General features: G+C 43.4%; 1 long non-coding RNA gene across 1 annotated transcript; it reads left to right on the top strand.

Annotated features, from left to right (window-relative positions):
• The first annotated feature begins 6,378 nt into the window (after nt 1–6,378).
• Nucleotides 6,379–13,303, top strand: LOC139016770 (uncharacterized). Its single transcript, XR_011472717.1, has 3 exons — nt 6,379–6,429; nt 10,350–10,456; nt 13,113–13,303. It is a non-coding gene; the product is annotated as an uncharacterized lncRNA (long non-coding RNA).
• The last annotated feature ends 1,674 nt before the right edge of the window (nt 13,304–14,977 follow it).

Genomic DNA, 14,977 nt, shown 5'->3' with positions numbered 1-14,977 from the left:
TGCTGCAGGGCCGCCCGGCTCCCGTGCCTTCATGGAGGGTCCTGCTCTTCAGCCAGGGATGCCCACGGAGCCCAAGGCCTGAGACCAGAGCAGCTTTCCCCGAAATCTCCAGTGAAGGGGCCCAGGTGCACACTCCCAGCTCCACCGCAGGAAGCACTGAACTCAGGGTAACAGGCTGCCATTTGCAGGGCTTACAGAACGCCTGCGGATGCCTCGCTACACCCTTCCGCTGGGTCCGGTTTTATTGTGATTACTCTTGTTATTAGATAAAGAAACGTAAACTCAGGAGGGTGAAGGGACTTACTTAAGGTTCATGACAATACCGGTGGAAGCTCGAGGTCACACCCAAATTTAATGATGTTAAAGCCCCATGTCATTTTATGCTGCCCCTTAATTTAAGAAATGTTCACAGGAAGAATCTTGCTTGCATTTACTATTATGTGGTTTTAAGATATGTATGCTTGACAAAATTTCTCATGCGTTACAACCCAAAGGATACTTTATCATCACTCCCAAACTGCCTATTCAGAACTCCCTTCAGTTCCCAGAAAAAATGTTTAAACATTCTTTATTTTTATTTTTTTAAAATATATTTTATTGATTTTTTACAGAGAGGAAGGGAGAGAAATAGAGAGTTAGAAACATCGATGAGAGAGAAACATCGATCAGCTGCCTCCTGTACATCCCCCACTGGGGATGTGCCCGCAACCCAGGGACATGCCCTTGACCGGAATGGAACCTGGGACCTTTCAGTCCGCAGGCCAACGCTCTATCCACTGAGCCAAACCGGTTTTGGCTGTTTAAACATTCTTTAATGCATTGTAGAAACATTATTCCATTTAAGTGCTGTCCAATTTTACTTTCACAGAGCCCCAGAAGTATAGTTAATTACCAGGTATGTGCCTTAATTCAACCATCATTCTTTTTTCATGGACCATTTCATTATTATTAGCCATGACTTTTTAAAAAAATCTTTATTGTTGAAAGTATATCCTCCTTTTCCCCCCATTGACCCCTTTCAGTCCTCCCCCGCCCCCACCTCAGGCCTTTACCACACTATTGTCTCTGTCCATGGGTTATGCATATACGCATGCAAGTTCTTTGGTTGATGTCTTCCCACCTACCCAATTTCTCATGGACCATTTTCATTCCTCTGAATGAATGAGTGAGGCTTAGATTTCCCAAACTTTTCATGTTATAATTATGTCTTCATAAGCTTCTCTGATTGACTTCATGATCTGGCTTTTTATTGACCTTGCTGCCTATTCTTACCCATGTTCCTTTCCTCATTGACTTCACCTCTACTGAATCTGAGAACTCTCCTCAGATATGACTCAGGTAGACCACCTTCACTTGTGTCCCCTGCTCACCACCTTCTTCAATCCTGTCACTGAGAAGATGATCAGCAGACATTAATTTGCAGACGCCAATCTACCTCTTTCAAGCCTGTAGCCATTTCACACAGCCATTCAGATGTTACAGGTACTCGAAAGATCAGGAAACAGTTACTTGGTATCCGTTGTAATACATTTCTTCCCCTCTCAATTGGACATTAAGACCTATTCATTGCATAAGCTTTAGGTTTTGAGATTTTCACAACATAAAGCCCATCACTGATAGAGTAATGAAGGAAATGTTCCACATGTTAATATATAGTTGAGAAAAGAGAGCATTGTAGATTTATTTTTTTTAATTCAGGGCCTTAATTATTAGTGATTATTTGTACCTTTATATTTTTGGCAAGTACACATGATTAAACTCTTTATAAATTCAGAAAATGAATAATGTCTTAAAATCAAGGAAAGCCCTAAGGCATCAGAGAGATTGTTTTTTTTTCAGTATCATGAAGGAAAATGGTTGCCAGCAAGCAGTGTGGCCAGGTTATCCAAGGAGACAACTGTCTCTGCTCCCCAGGGACCAGCTTCGGAAGCTTCCTTGCTGTCCAGAGCTGCTTCACTGATTCACTGTACAGGCTGGCTTTCCCTGCAGCAGTCAGCATTTAAAAATTTGTCTTCAGCCCTGCTTGTCAGCAGTCAGCTTCAGTTGGATAAAGTAATTTCATTTTCATATTTGCTCATTTCATTCATTCACTCAATCAACAGACTATCAATCTCCTATCATATGCCAAGAACTGTGTTAGGTTCTGGAGATGAAAAAATAAGATAATGGTTCCTTCTAGCACTTGAAGAGCTTACAAACTAGTGATAGAGGAAGATGTACCAATAACTCAATAAAAATAATGCTTTGACTTTATTTGTATTATTGGAATTTTATAAATCCATTCATATACACAAAGTGCTCACATAACCATGCTGGTATGTTCTGCAACTTTTAAGTGAAATGATGTAAAACAAAAACAATTTTACCATATAGATTAATTAATAAGATAAGAGTTAAGTTCCTGTGGACATTAGGACACAACAAAATGATGTTGAATTTGAGGACCTGCGGTACATTAAAAATTGAAATACACCTTTAAGGAAAGTCTAGGGATATGAGAAATCCACATGAATGTGTAAGTTATTTAGAGAGTTAACACTGAAGATTTGCATTCTGAAAACAGCTTTGAATCTTAGATGCAGATGACCTTTGTTTTAGTTGCTTATAAAATTTATGCAGAGGTATCTTCTAACAGGGGTTAGTAACTTGGGGAGGGGAGTGCTGCAAATTAAGATCCTATTGGTGGGAGGTCCATTTTTTCTGTTCTTCATGCTATAGTCTGAAACAGGAGCTACAGGATGGGATGACTAAAACAATTTACTGCCTCTGGGTACCCATAACCCTATATTGGCATAGGCATGGCTTTCTAAGTTGTTCCATCATCATTTTCACCACCAGGGTTCAGTGCAACTTTTCAGTTAGCCAGGGCCCCTAGAAATGGTGCCGAAAAGTACTGTGGCTTAAAATATAATACTTATAGTTTACTATGAACTTATTGCTTAAAATGTATCCTATTTAATATTCACAATCACTATGAAATTCATAAATTTCAGGTGTATTAAAAATAGGTCTCTGTGTCAGATTTGTGGTATTCTTTTGTTTAGATGAAATCTTTATTGTTCAGATTATTACAGTTGTTCCTCTTTTTTCCCCCCATAGCTCTCCTCCACCCAGTTCCCACCCCACCCTCTTCCCCTTCCTGTACCCCCACACCCCTTTCTCCCCAAGATTTGTCAGTCCACTCTCTTTCTATGCCCTTGGTTCTATTATATGCACCAGTTTACGCTGTTCATCAGATTTTTTATTCACTTGATTTTTAGATTCACTTATTGATAGATATGTATTTGCTGTTCATAATTTTTATCTTTTCCTTTTTCTTCTTCTTCCTCTTCTTAAAGAATACCTTTCAGTATTTCATATAATACTGGTTTGGTGGTGATGAACTCCTTTAGCTTTATCTTATCTGTGAAGCTCTTTATCTGACCTTCAATTCTGAATGTTAGCTTTGCTGGATAAAGTAATCTTGGTTGTATGTTCTTGGCATTCATCACTTTGAATATTTCTTGCCACTCCCTTCTGGCCTGCATAGCTTCTGTTGAGAAATCAGCTGACAGTCGTATGGCTATCCCCCTTGTAGGTGACTGGCTGTTTTTCTCTTTCTGCTTTTAAGATTCTCTCTTTGTCTTTTGCCCTTGGCATTTTAATTATGATGTGTCTTGGTGTGTCCTTGTTGGATTCCTTTTATTTGGGGTTCTCTGTGCATCCTGGACTTGTAAGTCTATTTCTTTCACCAGGTAGGGGAAGTTTTCTGTCATTATTTCTTCAAATAGGTTTTCAATATCTTGCTCTCTCTCATCTTCTGGCACCCCTATAATTCGGATGTTGGTACGCTTGAAGCTGTCCCAGAGGCTCCTTACACTATCTTCGTATTTTTGGATTCTTTTTGCTTTTCTGGCTGGGTATTTTTTAAAAAATATATTTTATTGATTTTTTTACAGAGAGGAAGGGAGAGAGATAGAGAGTCAGAAACATCGATGAGAGAGAAACATCGATCAGCTGCCTCCTGCACACCCCCCACCGGGGATGTGTCCGCAACCCAGGTACATGCCCTCAACCAGAATTGAACCTGGGACCTTTCAGTCCGCAGGCTGACGTTCTATCCACTGAGCCAAACTAGTTTTGGCTGGTTCGGTATTTTTTCCTTCTTTGTATTTCAAATCTTTGACTTGATTCTTGGGATCCTCTTGTCTGCTGTTGGATCTTTGTATATTATTCTTTATTTCAGTCAGTGTATGCTTAATTTCTAGTTGGTCTTTTTTCATATCCTCTTACTAAATTTATCGGCGGTTTCTAGAAAATTCTTGACAAACCTTAATACTATGGTTTTGAACTCTATATCCAGTCATTGGCTTTCCTCCATTTCTGTCATTTGTGACCTGTTTCTTTGTCTCCACATTTTGGCTGCTTCCCTGTGTTGATAGAGTGGCTTTGTGTGCTAGGTGTCCTATAGGGACCAGTGGCTCAGCCTCCCCAATTACCTGAGGTGGACACTGTTGGTGCTGCCCCTTTGTGAGCTTTGTGCACAGTCTTGTTGTAGTTATGCCTTGATTGTTGTAGGTATCACTGGGAGGAATTGACCTCCAGACCAATTGGCTGTGAGAATCAGCTGTGTCTGCAGTGGGAGAACTTCTGTGCTGAAGACACCCTTCTGGGGCAAGACTTGCTTCAGTGGGGCTTTGGTGCTCATTGAGTCTGCCCCCTGAGTGTGTCCCTTATGGATCTGAGGAGTTGTAATCTGGATGGTCTCACTCTGACCACTGGGTACACTGGCTCTTGGATCTAAGGTAGTTCTAATTTAGCCTCTGCCTGAGGCTACCCGACAGGAGCTATGAAGATATCTGCAGATTCCCCTTCCTTGTTTGGGGTTTGGAGGTGCCCAGATGAGTCCCTGCTGTGAAGCAATGCAAGCTGCTGTGGGGCCTTGGGCCTTCTCTTGGAAGTTCTGGGTCTGTCTGTCCCAGCTACAGTTGTTAGGTAATGTTCAGATTGCAAAGGGCCAGGGCATTCATATGCAAAAGCCTCTGCAGCAGCTTGGGTGGGGTGGGGTCTCAGGGAAACAACAGGGTGGAGCAAGCAGCTATGGCTGATCCTCAGCCCTGCGCTAAGGCCCGCCCCCCCCTCTCTGTGTCCCGGTAATTGCTGCAGGCACCCCTGAGAGAAAGCTGCCCTCGAGTTCTGAGTTCTGCCTGCTGCCAGACAGTCCAGGTTCTCCCTGTATGAGTCTAAGTCCCCAGAGACTCACCTGGAACTGGAGTTCAGAGCAGTAGGGGGCTTGTGACTCCCTCCTTGCCGTGTGTGCCTCTGTACCTCTGCACTTTACCTCCGTACCTCCTCTGAGTCTCAGTGTGCTTTTCTCTTTTTTTCAAGTTGTAGTATTTCCACTCAGCCAGCTTTCCTGTGGTTCTAGATGATGTCCTTTTGTCTTTTAGTTGTTTTTTGAATTTGTTGTGGGAGGCAGCAATTTCCAGTGTTTACCTATGCCAGCATCTTGGTTTCTCCAGATTTGTGATATTCTTATGTCTATGTCTTTTGTCCTATGGTTCATCTTGGCATCAGACATAGGACAGTTCAACATGAGGCCCTTGACCTAAACAGCTCCCAGTGCTAACTAAGAACTGGCAATTTACTACATTGTTTTCAGTGATTGTTCAAAAGGAATCATCGAGGTAAACTTTGTGGATTTTCTTTGGCTAACTCCGTGGTTGGCAAACTGCAGCTCACGAGCCACATGCGGCTCTTTTGCCCCTTGAGTGTGGCTCTTCCACAAAATACCACGTGTGGGTGTGCATTTACAGTGTGATTGAAACTTTGTGGCCCATGCGCAAAAGTCGATTTTGGGCCTGGGCGAGTCTATTTTGAAGAAGTACTGTTGATATTTGGTTCTGTTGACTAATTAGTTTGCTGACCAATGAACTAACTAGACTCCTTTCAACATTGAAATTCTAGACTTTAGAGACAAGAATAGACCTGGGTTGTGGGGAGGAGATGTGAGAGGCCTGTAAGTGGAAGTATCTGAGTATTGGACTGCCAGCTAGAATTAATAATAATATCATAGACTTGGGTGATGGTGTCCATAATTTTCTCCAGTATTTGTATGGCACTTATAAAAACAATTGTTTATATCTAGTAATGCATCTGCAAGTCTTCTTTGATTTTGAAGCCGCAGAACACCTCAACTGATAGCTGGGATTGTTGGAATTTAGTTTTTATTTCTAATAAGAAAACATTTTGAAGTCTACATTGAGACTCTGGGAAGGACCTTTACTTCAAAATCCTTACAGCTTCAGGATCTTTCTGACCTTGAAGAAAGGGAAAAGGAAGGTATTGTGGTTGCATCACTTCAGAAGCAAAGCTGAAGTTCTGTGCTTTACAGGTGGTGTCATTCTGAGTGCAGGAATCTCGGAGTTGGCATGGCCGAGGAGCGTTTGGGTAAGCTGGAGGAGGGTCTGTTTCTGGAATGTGTTTGGGTAGTAGGGACCTCTCTTTTTTTCTTTGATTTAAAACTCATCTTTTCGGATACATCATCAAGTTCTCCCCTTGTTAAACCACTAACCCTCTGAGCAGAATTTTTCTGCCTTTCAACACTGGTTTTTTGCTTGCTTGTTTTTGTTTTTTAATTTTAAGCAATACCTGAAAGAACCATTAACTTTAAAATTTTAGAGATGACTTCTTGCTAGGATGCTTGGAGGAGGGAAATTTTCGTTAAGGTTTTGCTTCAAATACTGATCTCGTGTAGCCTTCCATTAAAATTACCTTCCAAAGATTTAAATAAACTCTCATGAAAATATTCAATCCTTTGCCTCTTATAGATGGGCTTGAGGAGAAAGAGTGAAATGTAAATAGGATATTCTGATCAGTACTGAGTTTTTTCCCTAAAATCTATAGCACTTTGGCTTAGGGTTTTAAGTCAGAGGCAGGGCTGTTTGTGGATGGAGTGGATTAACTGCTGCCCTGGCCTGCTTGGGTTGCATAAGTTCCTCCCCCCGCCCTCCCCCATCCCCTGCAATACCCTCGAGATCTCTTGGCATCAAAGGGTCAGGAGGGGGACACCTTTGAGGCCTCCCCTGCCTTCCTCTCCAAGCTGGAAAGGGAGACAAGGAGGGAGGCCCTGATGAGATATATGCCACAGTACAGAGCCGCCTGGGTTACCTATAGTACCCCCCACACCCCCATCCTATCCCAACCTCACTGCATGCCCTATAGTGGTCCCTTCATGGGCTCAGTCTCTTCTAGGCTCCTTGGAGACATAGCTCCCTTGACTGACCATGCTAAACCCATTGTTAGTTCTGGTCACATAGGGAGAGATAAAAAAAGTCTGAAGTTGATCCAGAGGGACCTCAGCAATTTCGATGGGCCTTCTACCTGCACAAATTTCTGCAGGCCTGCACCTCCTGCCTGGCCCCAGCACCTCCCCACTCAGCTCTCCCTTTTTCCTTGCCTGCACTCCCATTGGAGGGGCCAGCAGGGGCAGACCACTCATGCAGCCCCCAGCTCCAGCTCTGTCTGTGCCCCACATGGTAGATGCCCATGTGATGGACCCACGGGGAGAGGTGCTCTGCTCCAGGCACCTAGGCAACAGCCGGGCAAGTGGGCTTTTGCCCAGGCTGAGGTGGTGCCCAAGATGGGGCTAAGCTTGCCCAAGGGTAGTAGCCAGAGGAAGCCCACCACCCTCACCCCATCCCCAGCCCCAATCAGGTAAATGTGTAGATGTGGGTATGCTTTGGAAGTGAAAACTTTCTAGGGGTGGTTTAACATATTCCAAAAGCACATAAGGAAATGTGATAGGTGGATTTGAGTCCTGATGTACTGTCAGCGGAAGTTATTCTGATACTAGTAGCCCATCCTGCGATATCGTGTGCAGTAGTCCACCTGCTGCTGCTGCGGGCGCCGGGGGGAACCGAGGTGCACCACAGGGAGCTGCGAAGCTTCCACAAGAGGCTGAATCGAGCCACCAGCGCTCACAGGAGCCGGGAGGGACTCACGCCAATTCTGCGGGAGGCCAGAGGGAGCCTTGCTGCTTCCACGGGATGCGGGCCCACAGTCTCCTCTCCAGGCTTGTGCTCCATTGCAGAGGCTGCCAGCGAGCCCTGTCCTTGTCTGTGTCCGCTCTGGCTCCAGGGGGCCGGCCCAAGTCCAGCACGACGGCTTGCCAGCCCTCCTGTCTCTGTCTCCATATTAGCTCAGGCCTCACCTGTGCGCACAACCTCCTGGTGTATGGTCATGACATGTTATGGTGTCCTGGCCTAATTTGCATATTTCCTCTCTCTCTCTCTCTCTCTCTCTCTCTATATATATATATATATATATATATATATATATATATATATATCCCATGTAATAAAAATCTACTATGCAAATTGTCTCCTTGACCAGAAGTTCAACCAGGGGGTGGGGCCTGCTGGCTACCTGCCATAACCTACTTTTAGTTAAAAAGTTTTAATTTCAAACCATTCTTTGTGGTTACTTCAAGTCAGCATGGCTTAGTTTGTTGAACTTTGTCCCATGCATCAGGAGGTGAGGGCAAATGCCCGGTTTCAAATTCAATTCTAGTACGAGGGCTGGCCGTAGGCATCTAGTCTCTCTCTCTCTCTCTCTCTCTCTGTCTCTCTCTCTCTCTCTGTCTCTGTGAAATCCAGAACTAAAAAAAATAATCAAGCATTTTTATTAAACACACAACAAAAATCCCTTCCTAACTGTTGGCCAGCTATCAAGGAGTTGCTGGAGATAACGAAGAATGTGTGAGCAGTAACTGCCTACGACTTCCCTCCTCAGGACTGTATTTCTGGAAACGTACTGGTGGGGCCACTGCTCCATTCACTTGTCCTGCCTCAGCCTCTGTGGACCCCACTGCGGGTCATGTGTGTGTTCCTCCGCTCCCTCCAGCTCAGCCCAGCACCAAACCTACCTACTTACTTCTGTGTCCAACACAGATCCTTTGACGCATGATTCCAAGTGAATGTACTGGTTCCTCTACTCCTGCAAAGAGAGGAGAGTCATTACTACATCACATTAAGTCAGTGAGAGTTAAATGCCTGAGTGAGTGAAAGAAATTCTGAGTGAATAAGATTTAATAATAGACCTAAATGACCACAGATAACTGCTGGTGGCTTAGCAATCTGAGATGCAGAATGGTGCCAACCACACAGAGGACAATAGCACAGCGTCCCCTAGTGGAGCAGTGGGACTGGGAAACAGGCCAGCATGTTTTGTGGCAGGAGAAACAAGGGAAACGCAGAATTCATATTTATCTGTTTTCTAGGAGGGCTTTTTCTGGAGAAAGCAGCCGCCTTGGCTAAGGGATACATTTAGACCTCTCAATGCCACATACAAGCAAAACATGGCACAGACGCTACATGACAAGGATTGTCTAATGAGGATGAGATTTTCTATAAGAATAAAGGGTAAATGGGGACAATTTGGAATTCTTATCTGAAATGGTTAGGTGGGATTCTAGGCAGAGTGCAAGGGCCTCCAATTCCTATGTGGTTAATTAGTTTTCGGATGCTGTTCTCTTGGTGCCTGCCCAAGTTGCCTCCCAAAGTTCCTTACTGAGAATGAAAGCAAGTGTTTTTCTCTGTGTTGACCAGTGAGCCAGCAAATACATAGTGTGCTTAAGGCACAGCCTGGGAATGGGGATCAGTGAGGTGTGGGGAATCCAGGAGGTGAGGAACAACAAATGGGATCGTCCTGGAGACTCATTTCCTGACCCCTTTCAGTGGCTCACCAGATCGCTAGCTCAGCAGGTACCAGCACATAATGGAAAAAGAACCCCCTTTTCCAATGAGATAATTTCTTTCATCCAACAGCTTTCATGGTGGTGGTATAGATGTCCCTGCCTCACCTTGCCTATAAGCATGATGCATTCCATGCAGGCTCCCTCTCCACAGGACCTGTAGCCATGGGACACATGGTCCAACTAAGTCTGGCCTAATCCTCTTCTATGGAAGCACCGGGAGGTGGCTGAGGTGGGGACCTAGATGATGCACGGCGGAGGGGACAGCAGTCACAGGAGGTAGCTGCTGCCAGCTCCTCCCCTACATTCCCCCCAACCAGGCACTGAGCTCCTGGGGCCATTAGGCAGTGATGGCGAACCTGTTGAGCTCTGTGTGTCAGCATTTTGAAAAACCCTAAATAACTCTGGTGCCATGTCACATATAGAAATTTTTTGATATTTGCAACCATAGTAAAACAAAGATTTATATTTTTGATATTTATTTGATATATTTAAATGCCATTTAACAAAGAAAAATCAACCAAAAAAATGAGTTCTTGTGTCATAGGTGCGCCTCACTGCCATAAGGGGCTCCGTGGCTCAGATCCAAATAGTGTGTGTTGTACGTTGACCACAGATGGAGAAGAGGGGAAGATGGTGAGGAAGAGGAGGGGAGGACGAGGAAGAGGCCAACTCAGCCAGTGACTGCAGGGAAAGCAGCTTCAGGAGGCACAGCGCCTACAGGTACCCACCCAGCCCATGGCTGAGGGCTCTTGCCCACCTCCTCTGCCCTCACCCGAGCTCTCCCAAACCCGAACCCCAACCTCCACTCCCCCGACTGAGGAGAAATGTCAGGGCACATCGAGTGACACTCACACACAATAGAAACAAACACAACACAACACAACAGCACACCTACATCTACCAGAGGACAGAGCGAATTGTTCATGGAGGTTGCCTTGTTTCAGTTTGCAGGCCACATACTGGCTCGCTCTTTCTCTGCCCCCAGCCCTCCCATTTTCCTCTTTAATGCTGTTCTCTTGGTGCCTGCCCAAGTTACCTCCCAAAGTTCCTTACTGAGAATGAAAACAAGTGTTTTTCTCTGTGTTGACCAGTGAGCCGGCAAATACATAGTGTGTTTAAGGCACAGCCTGGGAATGAATCAGGTGAATTATCACATTTGTTTTGGCTTTGCTTGCAGTGTCTCCATGAGGCAGGACCAAAACTTTGGCACATGGATCCATTGCATTCATTTTTTCTCCCCTTGTGTTGGTTTGGTATTTTGGGATGAAAGAAGCCTCTTGTTTTGCAAACCTCTCTGTGTTTCTAATGTGGTTTCCTTTAGGTTTATATTATATATCTGTTCTTTAAAAGGGACTTAAGGATTTAGAGAGGTTGTCTCCCTCCCTGTTCCCTCTTTTTCTCTCTCCCTCTCCCTCACTCTCTCCCTCTCCCTCTCTCCTCTTTCTTACACACACACACACACACACACACACACACACACTCCCCTTTGCACGCCTAGCTGTGTGGTTTTAAAATTATGTTGAGGAAATGGATCAGTTTGGGTTATGTCAACCTAAGAAATATTCAAACCTGTAAGAACTTTTGTGAGTTTATTTGAGCCAAACTGACAATTGCTGGGAAGCAGAATCTCAAAGGATTGAGAAAATGCTCCAGAGAATGGCAGTTTCGCACCTTATTTGATACATTACAATCCAAATAAGACTTACATGTATTAAATCCATTGGTGATAGAATAAAAAGTAAAATGATAGACACATACTTCTTTTTTAAAAATATATTTTATTAATTTTTTTATATTTTTTTAATTGATTTTTTACAGAGAGGAAGGGAGAGAGATAGAGAGTTAGAAACATCGATGCGAGAGAAACATCGATCAACTGCCTCCTGCACATCTCCCACTGGGGATGTGCCCGCAACCCAGGTACATGCCCCTGACCGGAATCGAACCCGGGACCCTTCAGTCCGCAGGCCGACGCTCTATCCACTGAGCCAAACCTGTTAGAGCGGCACATATTTCTTTTACATAGGTGGGTACAAGATAGTTAATAGTCAGCAACTAGTTCAATAACAGTGAGGGCATTTGTGGTCTCCCTTCTAATGTGGTATCTGTGCTTTGAGGGGTCTAGAAAAAGGAAATTATTTTGAGATTCCAAAGGAATGTTATGGTAGATGCAAAAAGACAACATACAGGCTTAGTAAGGTGAAAATTGAACTTAGTCAGGTAAGATTCTAGCCTAGAACGTGACTACTGCTTTTAGTTTTAAATTCAGCCCTAGCCAGTTTGGCTCTGGGATAGAGCGCTGACTTGTGGACTGAAGGGTCCGGGTTTCATTCTCGGTCAGGGCACCTGTCCATATTGTAGGCAACTAATCAATGGTTCTCTCTCATCCTTGATGTTCCTCTCTCCCTCTCCTCCTTCTCTGTCTGAAATCAATAAAAATATATATTTTTTAAACAGTTTTAATTTCAGATCATCCTTTGTGGTTATTTTAAGTCTCTGAGTTAGTAAGGCTGCCACACAGGCACGGGAAGAAGACCACGGCCCCAGCACCGCTCGGTATACAATGTTTCATTTTAGCTTGCCATTGTACACTCAATCTTTAACTTAAGGATCAATATAAGTCTTTGTAAATTTAGTTGGCATTACTAAATTATTTTCTTAATGATTTTTATCCAATTAGAGTCTTAATCAGAAATAACTTTGTTCCCTCAACCCCAGGCAAGTCCTTGCTGGCTTTATGCTTAAAATTCCAAAAAATATAGGAGAGGTCAGAGAGTTGTTGGCTGGCTTACCAGAACTCATTGGAAAATGCAACCAGACTTTGTCAAAAATAAAATAAGGTGGCAGAGAACCATGGGCTCTTTGAATGAACCGGAATTACAGCAAATTTCAAGAGCTTGCTTTCAGTGGCATTTGTGGCTATGAGTTGGTTTATTACTTTCACATCAGTGGTTCTTTAATAAATAGTATAAGAGTAAACAAATAACAAAAATTATGTTTTCTCATTCATTTATTTCCCAGAAAAACAAGCCACTTGATCTTTGAATTTGTTAGCTGTTTTCAGTTGATTTTTTAAAGTCTCTGCCTTAAATGGTTTTGTTAGTGTAAGCATGTCAAACTTGCAGCCGGCAGGCCGCACATGCCTCATTCCCGCCAGCCACGAGTTTGACATGCTTGCTCTAGGGGAGTGTTCTTTCTTGCTGTTTTATGGCTAGCCAGCATTCCCATGGGCATAGACATCATTAATTAGTCAGAACAATAATACTTATACTATGATGTAGATTTTGCCAGCCAACAAGAAAGGATTTTGGAATTTTCAGTTATTTGGAGCTTGATTTGAGTTTCTGATTTTTCTTTCATCATTTTTTCCTTGTAGATGGAGTCCTAGAACATAATTTCATTTTTTGATTAACTGACCTTATCTGGGGCTCTTCAAGTTCTTCGTCTCTGGTGGATTATGGATCAACTGCCTGGGGTGGTTGGAAATACACAGATTTTATCCTGACAGCCCCAAGCTGTGAATTAATTGTGGGGTCTGGCTGAGAAATGTTCCTTTATAAAGGTAATAAATAGCCTGGCTGCATCAACCTATGAACGATCAGATCATGGTTTGATTTCCCGTCAGGGCAGATGCCCAGGTTGCAGGCTCAAACCCCAGTGTGTGGTGTGCAGGAGGCACCCAGTCAATGATTTTCTCTCGTCATTGATGTGTCTATCTCTCTCTCCCTCTCCCTAATTTTTGAAATTAACAAAAAATATATTTTTAAAAGGTGATAATTCTTTTATTCTCTAAAGATTAAGGAAAGTTATTTATGTATATGCTATTTTCAGTTAGCTTTATATTAATCAAGAGACCTGAGACGATTTCTCAACCCACTAATCACTGAAGTTCAAAACCATTCCTGAAGGGTAGTTGGAGTCTGTATTAGTTTGATAGGTCTAGCGTAACCAAGAACCACAAACTTAGCTTAAGTCCAAAATTGAAATGTTACGGTTCAATATCTATGTCACCCCAACCCAAATTCATATGTTGAAACCCAATGACCAATGCAAGAGTATTATTTCATTTGGCAAGTAATTAGGGTTAGAGGAGATCATAACGGTGAAGCCCTCATGAATGAGAATAGTGTCCTTGTAAGGGTCATGAAGAGCTTGCTTCCTCTCTGTCTACTCTCCATGTGAGGATGCCGTGTGATATCAGTTGTGTACTGTAGGCAACCGATATATTTCTCTCTCATATTGATGTTTCTCTCTTTCTCCCCCTCTCCCTACCCCCTTGTCTCTCTTTAAAATCAATAAACATATCTTTGGGTGCGAATTTTAAAAAAAAATCAAACATGGATATTGAGAATTTCAAGAAAATGGCAACATTTTTGAACTGTAAAGTGTGTCCCACTCCACACCACTGTAACTGGTGTATTTTGTAGGTCAGCTATTTTTCCAGGAAGCAGTATGGCCATGGGAGGAAGACTGTCAGATTTCAGCTTTGAAGAGGAGCTCAGATTGCCAGACTGGACTAGCTCTTCTGAATTTCCTGAGAATAAAGTATGGTAGCAACCATCTCAGGTAGAAACTGTAGCTTAACTCTAACCCTGCTGTTTGGCTTAACAATAGAAAAGTTATTTTGATTTTCTGAATTATAGAAATCATCCCATTCGATTGAATGCCTTATTGATTGTAATGTGAATATCCCATTGATTGTGATCTTACTGGTTTTAGGAAGCACATTCTTCTAGTCCCCAAAACCAGGACAGCACATTTACTCTAAATTGCCTCGATGGCTCTAGATAATGTGTTCCTGGTGACTCAGTGGTCCCAAGAGCCAGGGCTCTAGATAATGTGTTTCTGTTAAGGCACTGATCCTGAGATCCAAAACTATAATTAACATGCTTAATTCTGCTTCTGCAAACTGCTTTATTGCCAACCAGGTTCCTCAACCCAAACCCTGGGATGTAGTCAATACCTTTGTGATTTTTGCCTCTATAAATCTGGTATTGCGGACATCTTATCAATTTGAGATTTGGGAGAGTGAAATGCCCCCTCAGAGCCCCGGATTGCAATAAATGTGACTCTTTAATTCGACTTCTTGAGGCGTCCTTCTGTGATTCGTGGGGTACATTATAACAAGATGCCAGGCCCTGTGGCTTTCTTGGAGAGCTCTTCAATACTCCCCTCCTCCCACCTTCTTTTACACCCCCTCCCCACATCCCACCATGCCTGGGCTCTGGGGCCACCCACGTG

Source organism: Myotis yumanensis, unplaced genomic scaffold, assembly GCF_028538775.1.
Source record: "Myotis yumanensis isolate MYYU_CA2020_CCGP unplaced genomic scaffold, mMyoYum1.0.hap1 SCAF_9, whole genome shotgun sequence".
In the NCBI taxonomy this organism is placed as follows: domain Eukaryota; kingdom Metazoa; phylum Chordata; class Mammalia; order Chiroptera; family Vespertilionidae; genus Myotis; species Myotis yumanensis.
The sequence above is the reverse complement of the archived record's forward strand: the minus strand, read 5'-3'. Positions and strand labels throughout refer to the sequence as shown.